This window comes from Chiloscyllium plagiosum, unplaced genomic scaffold, assembly GCF_037043375.1.
Source record: "Chiloscyllium plagiosum isolate Xiang-an unplaced genomic scaffold, Cpla_swu_hap1 HiC_scaffold_31, whole genome shotgun sequence".
In the NCBI taxonomy this organism is placed as follows: domain Eukaryota; kingdom Metazoa; phylum Chordata; class Chondrichthyes; order Orectolobiformes; family Hemiscylliidae; genus Chiloscyllium; species Chiloscyllium plagiosum.
Genome location: NW_028270169.1, coordinates 1,394,657 through 1,410,298, shown reverse-complemented (window position 1 = coordinate 1,410,298; position 15,642 = coordinate 1,394,657). Strand labels below are relative to the sequence as shown.

Sequence of the window (15,642 nt, the reverse complement as noted above, 5' to 3'; positions counted from 1 at the left end):
CCTGTGCACAGTATGGATTATGGAAATCGAAAAGTATGGCGCTGGAAAAGCACAGCAGGTCAGGCAGCATCTGAGCAGCAAGAGAGTCCACCTTTTAGGGCTTAAGGTGTTCATCAGAAATGAAGAACTTACGCCCAAAACGTCGACTCTTCTGCTGCCTGACTTACTGTGCTTTTCCAGCGCCACACTTTTTGACTCTGACTCTCCAGCATCTGCAGCCCTCACTTTCTCCTGGGCTGTGGAAGTCTCTGGGCCAATGTTTACTGTCAATTCCTAACAGTCCTTGAAAAGTGCTGCTGGTTTATTGAACTATGACAGTCCATGTGGTGTCAGGGCACTGACAGCTAATAGGGAGGGATTCCAGGATTTTGACCCAGCAACACTGAATGAACAGGCACTGTTTTCCAAGACATGATCGTGAGTAGATTGAAGGGAAACTTGCAGGGGTGGTGTTCCCATGTATCTGCTGTCCTTGTCCTTTTAAAGTTTGTAGGTTTGAAAGGTGTTGTTTAAAGAGTCCTCTCGCCACTATCCTCTCAAAGGCAATGAGGTATGGGCAATAATTACTCACCTTGCCAGAGTTGTTCATATCTCATTAATGAAAAATCCAACAAAGTACAGGTGCTGAGAATAAGTAACGAAACACATTTTTGTGGTGAATAAATTGAAAGCTGAAGTGTGACACTCCTTTATCCAAATCCTGTTCTCCTAGAATGGGCAATGATGATTCCAGAAGCCAATTAGAAACACATTCCAAACTTCATTTTCAAGATATGGGTGTTACTGTCAAGATGGGCATTTATTGATGCATGCATGACCTATTGGGTCACACATTCTTAAAACAAAATACAAATTTGTGAACTATCAAGAATTTACATACTCTGGTGGTTCAATCCGATAACCACCACACTACTGTGTCCAATTTTGTTAGATTGTCCCAAATTAATCCAGAGGGACACCCTGCATAAAGCGTGGAAAGTGATTTAGACACAGAGGAAAAATATAATCAGCTCATAACTAGACTGAGTAAATAAGGAAAAAAGACAAGAAATGTGACACAGGAGCAGGAGAGACACAAAGAAGGAGAGAAAGCTAAGGAGATGCACTAAAGATAGAAACTGGAAGAGGATTGCAAGAAAGGAAATGTGGGCTGCTTGAGGTTCAAAGGACTTGCAATGAGGGATTGAAAGAACATACAAATTTCAAGTGGATCAAGTCTATCAGAGCTCATATTTATGAAAATGTTCCAAACTGATTTGCTTGAAATATGAGCATTAACTACAAATGAAAGAGCAGATTAGTGCAGGAGTCTGGTTGTGGTTTGACACCAGAAGTTGTTGTGCAGGAGGTTCTGAGAATCAAGAAGGGGGGGTGATGGTGGTGAGAGAGTGAAGGCAGAGGTAACCAAAGCTAGATGCAAATGATCATGTTATAGGAAGTATACATCACATCATAGGAAAGAAGTGAATGTATTGGTTAGAACACAGAAATGATTTTACATTAATGGTTCCAGGAACAAGAAACTTCAGTGATGCGAGATAGAAGGTGTTGCAACTGTTTGCTCTGGAGAGGAGTCTGAGAGGTGGTTTGGTAGATCATGGCGGCACGGTGGCTCAGTGGTTAGCACTGCTGCCTCACAGCGCCAGGGACCCAGGTTTGCACATTCTCCCCATGTCTGCATGGGTTTCCCATGGGTGCTCCAGTTGATCATTGGCCATGCTAAATTGCCCGTAGTCAGGGGTAAATGTAGGGGAATGGGTCTGGATGGGTGGCTCTTTGGAGGGTTGGTGTGGACTTGTTGGGCCGAAGGGCCTGTTTCCATACTGTAGGGAATCTAATCTAATCTAATCGATTTCAAAATCATGAACAGCTGGACAGAATAGCCAGGGAGAAACTGTTCCCCCTTGTAAAATTAGAAGGAACGAGAGGGCATAGATTTAAAGTGATGTACAAACAAAACAAAAATGATATGGGGAAAGGATACGTTTCTCACAAGTCGTTAGCGCCTAGAATGCACTGCCTGGAAATATGCTGGAGGCAGTTTCAGTTCAGGCATTGGACAATTATTAGTACATTGAACAGGATTAGGCCGTTCAGCTCTTCAGGCCTGATTCACCATTCAATGAGATGATGAATGGAATCATGAACAGAAAACCGCTGGATTGTTTCAACGATGAGATGGGGAGTCCCAATTCTGCTAACTGATCATCGTTACCTGCTCTGTTTTTATTTCAAATATTTTGTTGTCAATCTGTGGCCTAACTCCATATGCCTGCCTTTGGCCCATATTCCTTAATATCTCTGCTTAAAAAAAAATCTATCTTAGATTTAGATTAACTATTATTGCAGCATCTACTGGTGCTTATACAAGAGAGCTCTAAAGCTCTCTCACCCTTTGTGTGTCGAAATGGTGAGCAGGGATATAGGAAAAAGCAGAATATTGGCAATAGGTAACATTACTGGTATAGGCTTGATGGGCCAAATGACCACCTCCTGTGCTATAACAACTTTGTGATTCTGAGTCTGGAGAATTGCAAACATTGTCCTTGTTCAAGGAAGGGTCTAAGGATAAACCCAGCAGGGACAGACCTGTCAGTTTAACTTCAGGAAGAAAGGGTGGTTTGGAGAAATATTCATTCAAGATTAAATGATTAGTCACATGGATAAATACAGGTCAACTGAATAGAGCTAGTGTGAACCTGTTAAAGGAATATCATGTGTAACTAAATTAACTCTGGTTGCTTGATGAAGAGAGGCTTGATGACAATAGTGCTGTTGATGTGATGTACATGGATTTCTAGAAGGCCTTTCATACAGTGCCATACAACAGACTTATGAACAAAGATAGAGCTCACTGAATGAAAAGGTAGTGGCAACATTGATACAATATTGGCTGGATGGAATTAGAGAGTGATGATGATTGTTTTTCAAGCTGGGGTTCCCCGAGTCAGTGAGACCTAGATTTTTGCATACAGGCACAATTCAGAAACTTGCAGATGATGCAAAACTTTCAAGAATTGCAAATTGCAAGATGAATAGTATAGAACTTCAAAAGGACGTTGACAAATTGGATGTGTGGCAAATGATGTTCCGTGCAGGGTACTGTGTTGTAGGAACATCATCATAACTCTAATGGAAAGAGAACAGTTCCAAAGTGAATGCAGGGTCAGAGGAACCTGGGTGTACATCTGCATATCATTAAAGTTGGAAAAATAGGTTGGGAAAGCAAGAATGAAGCATACTGCATTCTTGGCTTATTGATAGAGGCAGTAGTAAAAGTAAGGACTGCAGATGCTGGAGGTTAGAGTCAAGAGTGTGGTGCTGGAAAAGCACAGCAGGTCAGGTAGCATCCAAGGGGCAGGAGAATCAATGTTTCGGGCATAAGCCCTTCATCAGGAATGATTGTTAATCGGGGCATATAATACAATTGCAGATCGTTCTATTGAACTTGTGTAAAATATTAGCCTCAGCTGATATACTCCATGATTCACTGTCACAATTTGCCTGGGATCAGTGTACCAATAATTGTGCCCTACTGTTCCGCAAGTAATCACTAAATGTATAAGTGTACAAAAATGGATGTAGGTTTGCTCGCTGAGCTGACATTTTCTCACCATACTAGGTAACATCATCAGTGAGCCTCTGGATGAAGCACTGGTGGTATGGCCTGCTTTTTATTTGTGTTAGGTTTCCTTGGGTTGGTGATGACATTTCATGTGGTGATGTCACTTTGTATTCTTTTTCTCGGGGGGTAGTAGATGGGGTCTAACTCGATGTGTTTTGTGATATAGTTCCAGTTGGAATGCCATGCTTCTTGGAATTCTCATGCATGTCTTTGTTTGGCTTGTCCTCGGATGGATGTATTATCTGAGTTGAAGTGGTGTCCTTCCTCATCTGTATGTAAAGATACTAGTGAGAGTGGGTCATGTCTTTTTGTGGCTAGTTGATGTAGTCATCAACTGCTCACCATTTACATACAGAACCTCAACCTGAGCTACAAATCTTCTCAAAACTTGATATGTACAAAGATCCTAATGAGACCACCACAACCTTAATTGGCTAACTGACTTCCATCCAGGAAGAAAGCATTACACACTAGGTTCTTCAGTAACAGTAAGAAATAACTATTGCAATACACTTAACTTTGACAAGAGCAGTTACAGGACAGAGGTTCTAATTTATGCAACTTAAACTATACCTCTTCAAAACACACTCTCACAATTAAGACAAAGATGAGTATTCTAACACATAAGTGGAAAACAATTAGACAAGACAAATAATTCCGAAGATCAAACAAAATGATCACAAGGGGAAAGGTCCCTTTTTTTTCTTGTCCTTTTGATTTTTGTAATGATGAAATATTGTTGACTGTAGGTGATAATCATGCCTACATTCCATGCTTGATTTAATGATTGGTGAACTTGGATCTTGCTCTAGTATGAATTATTTCTTATATCTTTCTCTCTTCTACCTCCTTTTGGGGAGAGAGAGAGAGAGAGACTGACAGACGGACGGACGGACAGAGAGGCTCTGGAAGGCACTTGCTTCTGCGCTTTTCTATATCTGTAGCTCAACCAGCGGATTGTTTCCAGGCAGAATTTCCTTGACTCAAAAGGTTATTGATTCAGGCTTGATTTCTTCCTGTTTTTGCTTCCACAGTGCAACAATATTAATCACTTGATTTTCAAGTTGCGAAACTTTCCTGTTTTTCATAAATAACAGAATAATTTCCATTCTAGTTTACAGTCTTGAAACACTGAAGCTACGTGGTCGCTTACATCACTTCCACATATTATGATGAAATGAAGGAAAGCACTGGATACTGCAAGGCCAAGGGCCCTGACAATATTTCTGAACTACTACTCATGTCTTGTGCTACTGAACTGGTCAAGCTGATGGGGTACACTGGCATTTTAAAAACAGATTGACAGGATGTGGATATTGCTGGCCAGGCTGGTCTTTACTTCCCACCCTGAACTGTCCTGGAGCGGCACATTACTGTGGGTCTGGAGTCATGGGGAGACCAGACCAAGTAAGGATAGCATTTTCCTTTCCTAAAGGGCGTTAGCAAACCAGAATGGTTTTCTAACAGTGGACTCTCAATTCCAGAATTGTTAAAAATTGAATTCCGACTCCACCATCTGCTATGGCAAGATGCAAACCCAGGTCTCCAGAACATTGCCTGGGTCTGTGGGTTAATAGTCTCGCAAATTACCAATATGCCACAGATAGTTCCTTCCAAGAAAGCAAGACAAATCCAAGCTGGCCATTGTGCCCCCTTAGCTACTCTTGATTACAGAATTATTATATTTGGGTCCATTACACCTCCACTGGCTGTATTACCTAGTGCTAATCTTCTGCCTTTTCACTACATCCGACATCAGTAAAGTGAAGGAAGAACATGTTAACAGAGCCATCAAACAGTACTTCCTCAGATGTAGCCTTCTCATTCACACTTGTTTTGCTTTCCAGCGGGGGTGGGAGAATGCTGACCAGTTCCTGACTTCATTACAGCCTTATGCCAAATAAAAAGAAAGATTCTGAACTTGGGAAGTGAGGTGAGAGTGACTGCCTTTGACATCAAGGCAGTAATTGACTAAGTGTGGTGTCAAGGAGCCCTAGCAAATCACAGGTTAAAGAGAACGGGTTTTTTTAGCTCAGAGTGAACAGGATGTCTGACACTCTTGTCTTCTTTTTCCTTTTTCTCTGTTTTCTTTTTCCCTGCACTACCACCTAACTGCGGTAGTACTGATTTTTCCCAGCACTCATGTCGTGTGTGTACAGGTGTAGGACTCATTGGAGAACAACAGGTGTATAAATCTTTATTAATATTCCACCACCCAGAAAGAAAGGAAACATCCGAGTGGCCGGTGACAAGCAGTGCCCTCCTCAAAGGGCAGTGCTGTGTGATCAAACAGTGAAGGGGAGAGCAAGGACTAAATCAAAATAGAGGGGGAAATAATATACTCCCCTCTCTGTGGTGTCCACCTCTCCCTGACCAGCATGAGGGTGTTGGTAGACACTGCGTGCTCCTTCTCCAGAGACACCCAGGCTCTGATATAACCGTGGAAGAGCCGGTTCATGAGGATGTTCACTGATTGCACAGTGCTTAGTATCTTCTGCAACTCCTCAGGTACTGAATCAGTCAGTATCCACATGCAGCAAAACCTGGGCAATATCCAGGCTGGAGCTCATAAATGGTTAGGAATATTTGCACCACACGGCTGCCAGGCAGTGACCTCCTTCAACACAACAAACTCTAAATATCAGTCCTTGATATTCCAAAGCATTACCATCACGGAATCCCCAACATTATCAACATCCTGACTCCCCAAAGCCTGTCCACCATCTACAAGGCACAAGACAGGAGTGTGATGGAATACTCCCCACTTGCCTGGATGAGTGGAACTCCAACTACACGCGAGCAGCTTGACACCATCCAGGACAAAGCAGCCACTTGATTAGCACCACATCTACACCCTCCATCATCAATGCACAGTGTTGGCAAGGTGTGCCACATTCAAGTGGCACTGCAGCAACCATTCCTTTACTGCCATTGAGTCAAAATCCTGGAACACCCTTACCTTTAGATGTCCTTCCAGCCCAAGGACTGCAGCGGTTCTAGAACACACCTCACCATGATCTTTTAGGGGAATTAGGGATAGGTAATAAATGCTTACCCTGACAGAAACACCCAGCACTGAATCAAAAGTACTGCAATACAGAAGTTGCATTGTAGCACAAAAGGTTTTTCAGCAACTGCTTTCTGAGGTGCTTGTTGCAGTAAGGGGGAATAACTAAAACTATAACAAACTAAAGGACTGGTTCAGAAAAAGTTCCAATAGTTGCAGAATTTTATGGGAAGCAGATGAATTCTGTCAAACATCTAGTCCAAGTCCACTATTGTATAAAACGATTCTGGTTCACTGCAGACAGAGAGAGGCTCTGTGTAGGATTGATGAGCCCCTAATGAGGAGGGGTAGCTCAGTGGTTAGCACTGCTGCCTTCACAACACCAGGAATCCTGGTTCAATTCCACTCTCAGGCGATTATCTGTGTGGAGTTTGTATGTTCTCCTAATGTCTGCGTGGGTTTGCTCCAGGTGCTCTGGTTTCCTCCAACAGCCCATAGATGTGCAGGTTAGATTGATTGGTTGTGTTAAATTTCCCATGGTGTCCAGGGATACCAGGGTTAGCCATGGGAAATGCGGGGTTAGAGGGATAGGTGGGGTGCCGGGGAGATCCATCTGGTATGTCCTTCAGAGGGTTGATGTGAACTTGATGGGCCGAATGTAGGGATTCTATGATCATGAAAAACATTAAAATATCTATTGTGAGAATGAAATTCGCTGTAATTCATTCCAAAGTAAGTCAGTCTTTGAAAGAAAATGCTGCCGAGAAACTGATCTTAGATACTGTCTCATCCCTGAGGTTTGATGAGAAATTTGGTGCAGCAGATAAAGATGAATTTATAGCATAAAGGTTTTTGCCAAGAGGAATTCAGTAAATGGTTGGATTTGGTGAATGTAACTATCAGTGAGTGGGACTGTAGTGATGATCTTATTTTCACTGAATAATGGTTAGAATTCTTTAGCTTCCCTGGGAAGATTTATATAAAATACTCATCCTCTTCTGGGATATGCTGGGTCATCTTAACACAACTGTGAGAACATTCATCAACAAATATTTACTTTGTTAGTTACAACCATCACCTTGTAGCAAACTCTGTGTACAGGGCTGATACTGAACAATGTGTCTTGCAGTGTCTATCGAATTGCTGCTAATTGTCATTTATGGGACTGGAAAAGGCAGTCAGTGAGGTGATATAGTGCTGATCACACTGCATTCCATCTGATTGAATACCTGATTAATCTGTATTGAGAACATGCCCTTTGGAGTTGCAAATTAATTAAAACTGACTAGAAATGTCAAATTATGAATTTACTGGACCATGTCTGGATATGAACTTATGGAAATAGATGAGGACGGCACTGTCCAAGGAACATTTATACAAAATGCTGATTTCTCTGAAGGTGCTGTGATATTTCAGTGGTTAGCACTGCTACCTCACAGCACCAGTGTTCCAGGTTCGATTCCAGCCTCGGGTGACTGACTGTGTGGAGTTTGCACATTCTCCCAGTGTCAACGTGGGTTTCCTCCGGGTGCTCCAGTTTCCTCCCACAATCCAAAGATGTGCAGGTCAGGTGAATTGGCCATGGGAAATTGCCCATAGTGTTAGGTGCATTAGTCAGAGAGAAATGGGTCTGGGTGGGTTACTCTTCGGAGGGTCGGAGTGGACTGGTTGGGCCGAAGGGCCTGTTTCTGCACTGTAGGGAATCTAATCTAATCTTTAATCTAATCTCCTGCACATGCTGCCTCAACATCTTGGGCATGTTCTGCATTGAAATGTAACTCCAATGTGTTGTCAAAGCCTTCAACCTCCAGGATCTTCTAAAATTAACCTTTGCATTGATTTTAATCTTTAGAGAGTGAGAATACTCCTCCTGCATTCTCTAAATAATTCCATATTAACTTGTGCAAACAAGCACGGAGCTCCATCCTGGGAGTAGCCAATCCTTAACAACAAGATGATGTGCAGCTGGGTAATGACCAGTCCACTGAAACCAGTCCATGATTATAAGCTGCTATATGAGTGCACAGTTAATATGTTAGTTATCCAGTTTCCTGCATCTCCAAATCACTTTCAGATCTACTTATACTTTGTTGGGTTGAGTCACTGAACTTCACTTTCAAAGTTCAAAGCTCAGTATCATTCTGGTATTGTTATGTAATTAGTGTTTTATACTCAATAGAACTGCTTGTGGGCACCGTGGGGGATGGAGTATTTTCTTTCCCTCTCCAACTTGATGTTGATTTAGTCCTGACCCAACCCCTTCATGTTTTTTCACCTAAAAGTTGCCCTTATTAGGTCTCGCTTGTTCATGTTTCACTAGCCACACAGATGCTTTCCTGGTGGTGGAAAATGGACAAGGGAGCCACGGTAGTAGTTTGGCGACATTAACCGCCTCAACCTCTCCACCCCTCTCACCCACTCCAACTTCTCACCCTTGGAACGTGCAACCCTCCACTCCCTCCATTCCAACCCCAACCTCACTATCACGATGCCCTCCACCGCATCTCCTCCACTTCCCGCTCCTCCGCCCTTGAGCCCCGCCCCTCCAACCGCCACCAGGACAGAACCCCACTGGTCCTCACCTACCACCCCACCAACCTCCATATACATCGTATCATCCGTCGTCATTTCCGCCACCTCCAAACGGACCCCACCACCAGGGATATATTTCCCTCCCCTCCCCTATCAGCGTTCCGAAAAGACCACTCCCTCGGTGACTCCCTCGTCAGGTCCACACCCCCCACCAACCCAACCTCCACTCCCGGCACCTTCCCCTGCAACTGCAAGAAATGCAAAACTTGAGCCCACACCTCCCCCCTTACTTCCCTCCAAGGCCCCAAGGGATCCTTCCATATCTGCCACAAATTCACCTGCACCTCCACACACATCATTTATTGCATCCGCTGCACCCGATGTGGCCTCCTCTATATTGGGGAGACAGGCCGGCTACTTGCGGAATGTTTCAGAGAACACCTGTGGGACACCTGGACCAACCAACCCAACCACCCTGTGGCTCAACACTTCAACTCCCCCTCCCACTCCACCAAGGACATGCAGGTCCTTGGACTCCTCCATCGCCAGACCATAGCAACACGACGGTTGGAGGAAGAGCGCCTCATCTTCCACCTAGGAACCCTCCAACCACAAGGGATGAACTCAGATTTCTCCAGTTTCCTTATTTCCCCTCCCCCCACCTTGTCTCAGTCCCAACCCTCGAACTCAGCACCACCATCCTAACCTGCAATCTTCTTCCTGACCTCTCCGCCCCCACCCCCACTCCGGCCTATCACCCTCACCTTGACCTCCTTCCACCTATCACATTTCCAACGCCCCTCCTCCCTACCTTTTATCTTAGCCTGCTGGACACACTTTCCTCATTCCTGAAGAATGGCTCATGCCCGAAACGTCGATTCTCCTGCTCCTTGGATGCTGCCTGACCTGCTGTGCTTTTCCAGCAACACATTTTCAGCTCTGGTAGTGGAAAATACAGAACAAAATGTTAGCACACTAGTGTCTTTCTACAATGTCACTACATATTCACAAACAGCCATGCATGATATAAATAAAGAAAAAAACAGGCGACTCAGAAGGTGCCCTCAGTCTAGGGACTGGCTTTGAGCTGGCTGGGCAGAGCCCATGTACTATGCATGTGTCAATAAATGAAATCAAATTGTGGTAACAGATGTTTGGATCATATAACTCAGCAGTATGTGATCCCCAGTGATAATCACATTTCATTCATTGATAATGATGGAAACAAAATAATTTTCCTTAAAAGTACTGTGGCTAATAAACTAATCTACGAAGAATAGGCTCTTTTAAGAGATCTAATCGAGATACATTCCCAAGAGGAGAAAGGGAGATAAACAAAGCAAAAAGCTTCTAGGATGACAAAAAGGGAGAGTAAGATGAGGTAGAAAAAGGCTTCTCTGAGAGATGCTAGGTTGATAATTCAAGTAAAAAGTATTCTGAATATTGTGAAAAAAGAAACAAAAACTGCAGAGAGATAATACAAAAAGAGACAGTCAGCCAACATAAAGGGAAGGCAGAAGACTCCACAGTGAAAGGGAGATCAAAGAAAGTGTCGGGCCAATGAGGGATCAAAATGCACATGGAGACAGAGTCACGGCTAAAATAATAAATTAAGACTTTGCAGCTGATGCTGCAGCAACAATGCAATGAAAAAGGAGGTAGCTGAGAAATTAGAGAAACTCGAATTGATTAGGAGAAGGCATTAGAAAGGGTGGCTGTACTTCAATGGCACAAGTCCCTGGGATTGATGAGGATGCATTCCAGGAAACTGAGAGAAGTAAGAGTGGAAGTTGCAGAGGCAGTGACCGAAATATTTCAACCTTCCTTAAATGCAGAGAACTGGAGAATTAGATGTTACACATTTGTAAAACTGCATGAGAGGATCAACCCAGTAAGCACAGGGCAGTCAGTTCAACTTTGGGCCTGGAAGGAACAATATTCTGAGATAAAATTCAACAGTTACTTAGTCACATGTGAGTTGATTGAAGAAAGCATGTATAGACTTAAGAAAAATCCTGTTGAACACATTAGAATAGTGGAGTTGATATAGTTTTCACGGCCTTTGAAAGTGCCACATTGCAGTAAAATTGAAACCTATGGAATGAAAGAGAAGTGCCAGATTGGTTTAGTGATGGAAAACAGTAAAATGATGCACAGCTGCTCTCTAAGTGGAGGAGGCAATATAGTTGGGTTCCCTGTGGATTAATGTTAACCACTGCTTTTACGGGGCTGCAATTAAAGACTGATTTAGATGTTCAGGAAATATGTTCAAAATTTGCAGGTGACACAACTTTTAAGGAGAGGAGGAGAGGAGCAGAGACATAGATGTCAAGAGGAATAATCTGGGGCTGTGCTGCAGGAAAGTGATAAATTTAGAGAGTAAGAACAAGGGCAGACCTCATCAAATAATGGTACAATTCCACAGGGAGGAGGTGCAGATTGGGGAACCTGGACCTATAAACATGGTAGATGGCTAGTGTGCTGACAATCAAACTGCTATTCCCAAATCATCACAGAAGTTAAAGATTTTTGAAGAGTATGCCAATGTTCCTACTGACCTGACTTTCAGACCCTGGTTGATAGAAGTCATGGAGCAGGTTTCTCTACTTAATCTATTTGTAATAAATAGTAATTCAACAGATCAACAATTATGAACTGTTGACATGTTACTTGCTAAAACTCTAACACACTTATAAATCTCCTCCTCTATGCACACAGAGAATCACAAAAAGCTATGGGTGCTACAGACACAGAAAAGATAGTTCAGTGATCCCTGTTCAAAGAGTTTGCTGACATGATCCTTTTTTAAACAGAACGCTATTTCTCAAGTTTTCCTTCCTCAGATGCATTCTTTGTTTGTGGGAGGCACAGGGGTTTCACATTTATAAGGGTCCTTAACTTATCAATTAATTATCACAGCTTACAGCAACTGGAAAAGGGGGGAATAAACTGGTTGTCTTCAGGTCTGAGGTGCTGTCTGAACTGAAAACAAGCTCCTTTCCATTAGAGGGTCAGTGATTTCTGGGAAAACATTCACATCCCCAAACTGCTCACTACCTGGAGCCAATCATACAAGTTGTTGGTAGGCAGAAGGACCTTGTCATTAATAAATAGTCACTAATTAACTGATTAATTATCAACTTGTCGTTGGGCAAATCACCACTTGTACAGACCCTGGGTTGCAACCTTTACCTTTCCCCATTACTTGAACCAACAACTGTGTAATCAGCCCTTATAACGAGTGTCAGTTAACTTGCTTTTTAAAAAAAGTGGTGATCCAACAAACATTAGCTTTTCAAACAGCCCTTTTCTCATTTCAGTCCATTTTCAAAAGCAGAGAAAAAATACAATATTTATACTGGGCAGGTTGCAAAAGCATTTAGAGGGATTTGGGTTTTATAACTGGGAGCAGAATACAAAGCCGTATTGTGGTGAACCTTTACAAAACACTTAGCCTTAAAGGAAGCGTTGTCTCCAATTTTACCCATCATTCTTTTGGAAAGATATGGAGGCTTTCAAAAGGAGATTTGGTTGAAGTATTCAAAATCATGAGTCTGGTCAAAGTACTTTTGGGAGAAATTGTTCCCATCACTAGAAAAGTTAACAACCAGGAGATGGTGATTGGCAGAAGGATCAAGAAAATATGAGGGAAATGGCTTTTAATATGGTGGCTGGTTAGAGTCAGGAATAAACTGCATGGATGTATGGTGGAGGCAGATTCAGTCACAATGTTCAATGTAGAATTTGAACATTAGTTGAAGGGCCAAAAAGATGCAGGGCTAGAGGGAAAAGCCAGGAGAGTCTACCTGATTGGATAGCTCTTACTGATAGCCCAATGGCATCATTCTGTGCTGTCACTGAAGGAGAAATACTCTGCACTTCATTGTGCAGGATATTAAAACAAAATAGAGGTATACTTTTTTTCCCAGCTAAAGGAGCCACTTGGTTAATATTTGACAAATGTTTACATTGACTTTCTGCCATGTTAAGTAATTTTTGTAAGTTACTTTGAGAGTTTATTTTTAAACAAAGCTTGAGATCTGAATGAGGGGTTGAAGCTTCCTGAGTGAATCGGTAAAATGGCTCAGGTATAGGTTTGCTTGGAAAGATCTGTCCATTGTAAGAAACAAGGAAACTGAAATCATAACAAGTCACAGGCTTTACCTGGAGCTGGAATACTAAAGAAAAACTCGGCTGAGTTGGACAAAATGGTCTATATGGTTTATGTTCTATGTAATGCAGCATGAGAAGTAACTCAAACTACTTCCATGACTCCAGCGTCAGCTCTGTGCTCAATGGCTAGATTATTACGAGGTTAACGATGTGACTTGAAAATAAAACTGAAACCTCATTGTGCCAGGAAGAGTCATTTAAGGGCTTCTGATTGTGAACACTATGCATTTATTGTAATGAAGGAAGGGGTTATCTGATGAACCTCGAGTGAGAGTCAGCTGTAATGACCCTACAGGGGAACAATATGTGATGATGAAGAGTGATGGAGGGAGTGACTCCTGTTTCCTGTAACTGACCCAAATACTGACCAAGTACTAACATCAACCACTGGCAGAAATTCTCAGCTTACACAAAAACTTGTCAGAGGCAGATCCTGAGAGTTAATCGCTGTTCATTCAGGGTTAAAGGGATAGGGGAGGGGTGTGGGTCTGGGTGGGATGTTCTTCAGAGGGTCACTGTGGCCTTGATGGGTCGAATGGCCTGTTTCCACTTTGTAGGGAGTTTATAATTATAAGAATTATCACAAGTAAATTTGAAGTAATTTACATGTATTCAATAAATAATTGTCTTAACGTCTGGAATAAAGGAGCTGTGTCTAACCAATGTCCTTGACTCCTTTGAGCGAGTGACAACTCAAATTAACTGTGAAACTACAATTACTGACTGATACCTTGTTGAAGCCATCAAGAAGTATCACATGAAAGGCTATTAATTAATCTCAAAGTTGTAACAGAGCTAGAGAGAGTAGTGAAAAATGGAAGTGATTATGTTCAGAATAAGCACGAATGGAGGAAGTCTAGGTGATGTGGAAGAGCAAGCATATTTAGAATGGGTTAGCAAAACACTGAAAGTAGCATCTTGAATGACGAAGACCATAATATAGGTTAATAGAACATACAGTACAGAAACAGGCCATTCAGCTCAAACACTGTTTGCTCTACATGAGTCTCTTCACATCTTATCAGCATATCTTTCTTTTTCTTTCTCACCCATGTCATTATGCAGCTTCTCCTTAAATGGTGTTAACATAGAACCTAGAATGTTACAACGCGGTACAGGCCCTTCGGCCCTTGATGTTGCACCGACCTGCAAAATTAATCTGATGCTCATCTAACCTATACCGTTCCATTATTAACTATATGTCTATCCAATGTCCATTCAAATACCCTTAATGTTGGCAAGTTCACTACTGTTGCAGGCAGACCAGTCCACGCCCCTACTACTCTTTGAGTAAAGAAACCACCACTGATATCTGTCCTAAATCTATCACCCCTCAATTTTAAGCTATGTCTCCTTGTGTTAGCATTCACCATCCGAGAAAAAAGGCTCTCGCTGTCCCCCCTATCTAACCCTCTGACGTCTCAATTAAGTCACCTCTCAACCTTCTTCTCTCCAACGAAAACAGCCTCAAGTCCCTCAGCCTTTCCTCATAAGACCTTCCCTCCAGACCAGGCAACATTCCAGTAAATCTCCTCTGAACCCTTTCTAAAGCTTCCACATCCTTCCTATAATGCGGTGACCAGAACTGTACGCAATACTCCATGTGTGGCCGCAACATTTTTATCCCTTAAAATGGCCACCCAAGTGGACAGGGTTGTTAAGAAAGCATATGGTGTTTTGGCTTTCATTAACAGGGGGATTGAGTTTAAGAGTCATGAGATCTTGTTGCAGCTCTATAAAACTTTGGTTAGACTGCACTTGGAATACTGCGCCCAGTTCTGGTCGCCCTATTATAGAAAAGATGTGGATGCTTTGGAGAGGGTTCAGAGGAGGTTTACCAGGATGCTGCCTGGACTGGAGGGCTTATCTTATGAAGAGAGGTTGACTGAGCTCGGACTTTTTTCACTGGAGAAAAGGAGGAGGAGAAGGGACCTAATTGAGGTATACAAGATAATGAGAGGCATAGATAAGAGTCGATAGCCAGAGACTATTTCCCAGGGCAGAAATGACTAACACGAGGGGTCATAGTTTTAAGCTGGTTGGAGGAAAGTATAGAGGGGATGTCAGAGGCAGGTTCTTTACACAGAGAGTTGTGAGAGCATGGAATGCGTTGCCAGCAGCAGTTGTGGAAGCAAGGTCATTGGGGACATTTAAGAGACTGCTGGACACGCATATGGTCACAGAAATTTGAGGGTGCATACATGAGGATCAATGGTCGGCACAACATCTGTGCTGTACTGTTCTATGTTCTAACAGTGTCTCATACAGCTGAAGCATAACCACATGGCTCCGAAACACAATCCGC

The 15,642-nt window shown here is 42.7% G+C and overlaps 1 protein-coding gene and 1 long non-coding RNA gene across 3 annotated transcripts in view; one reads left to right on the top strand and one right to left on the bottom strand.

Moving 5' to 3' along the window:
- The window catches only part of LOC148141836 (uncharacterized), a 43,813-nt gene that overhangs the window by 7,502 nt on the left and 20,669 nt on the right, over window positions 1–15,642 (bottom strand). For both annotated transcript variants that reach the window (XR_015752307.1, XR_015752308.1), the window contains exon 3: window positions 9,976–10,103. This is a non-coding gene — a long non-coding RNA (uncharacterized LOC148141836). The remainder of the gene's footprint in view (window positions 1–9,975; window positions 10,104–15,642) is intronic.
- adora2b (adenosine A2b receptor) overlaps window positions 1–15,642 on the top strand; it is a 39,435-nt gene that overhangs the window by 17,759 nt on the left and 6,034 nt on the right. The gene's annotated exons all lie outside the window — the stretch shown is intronic.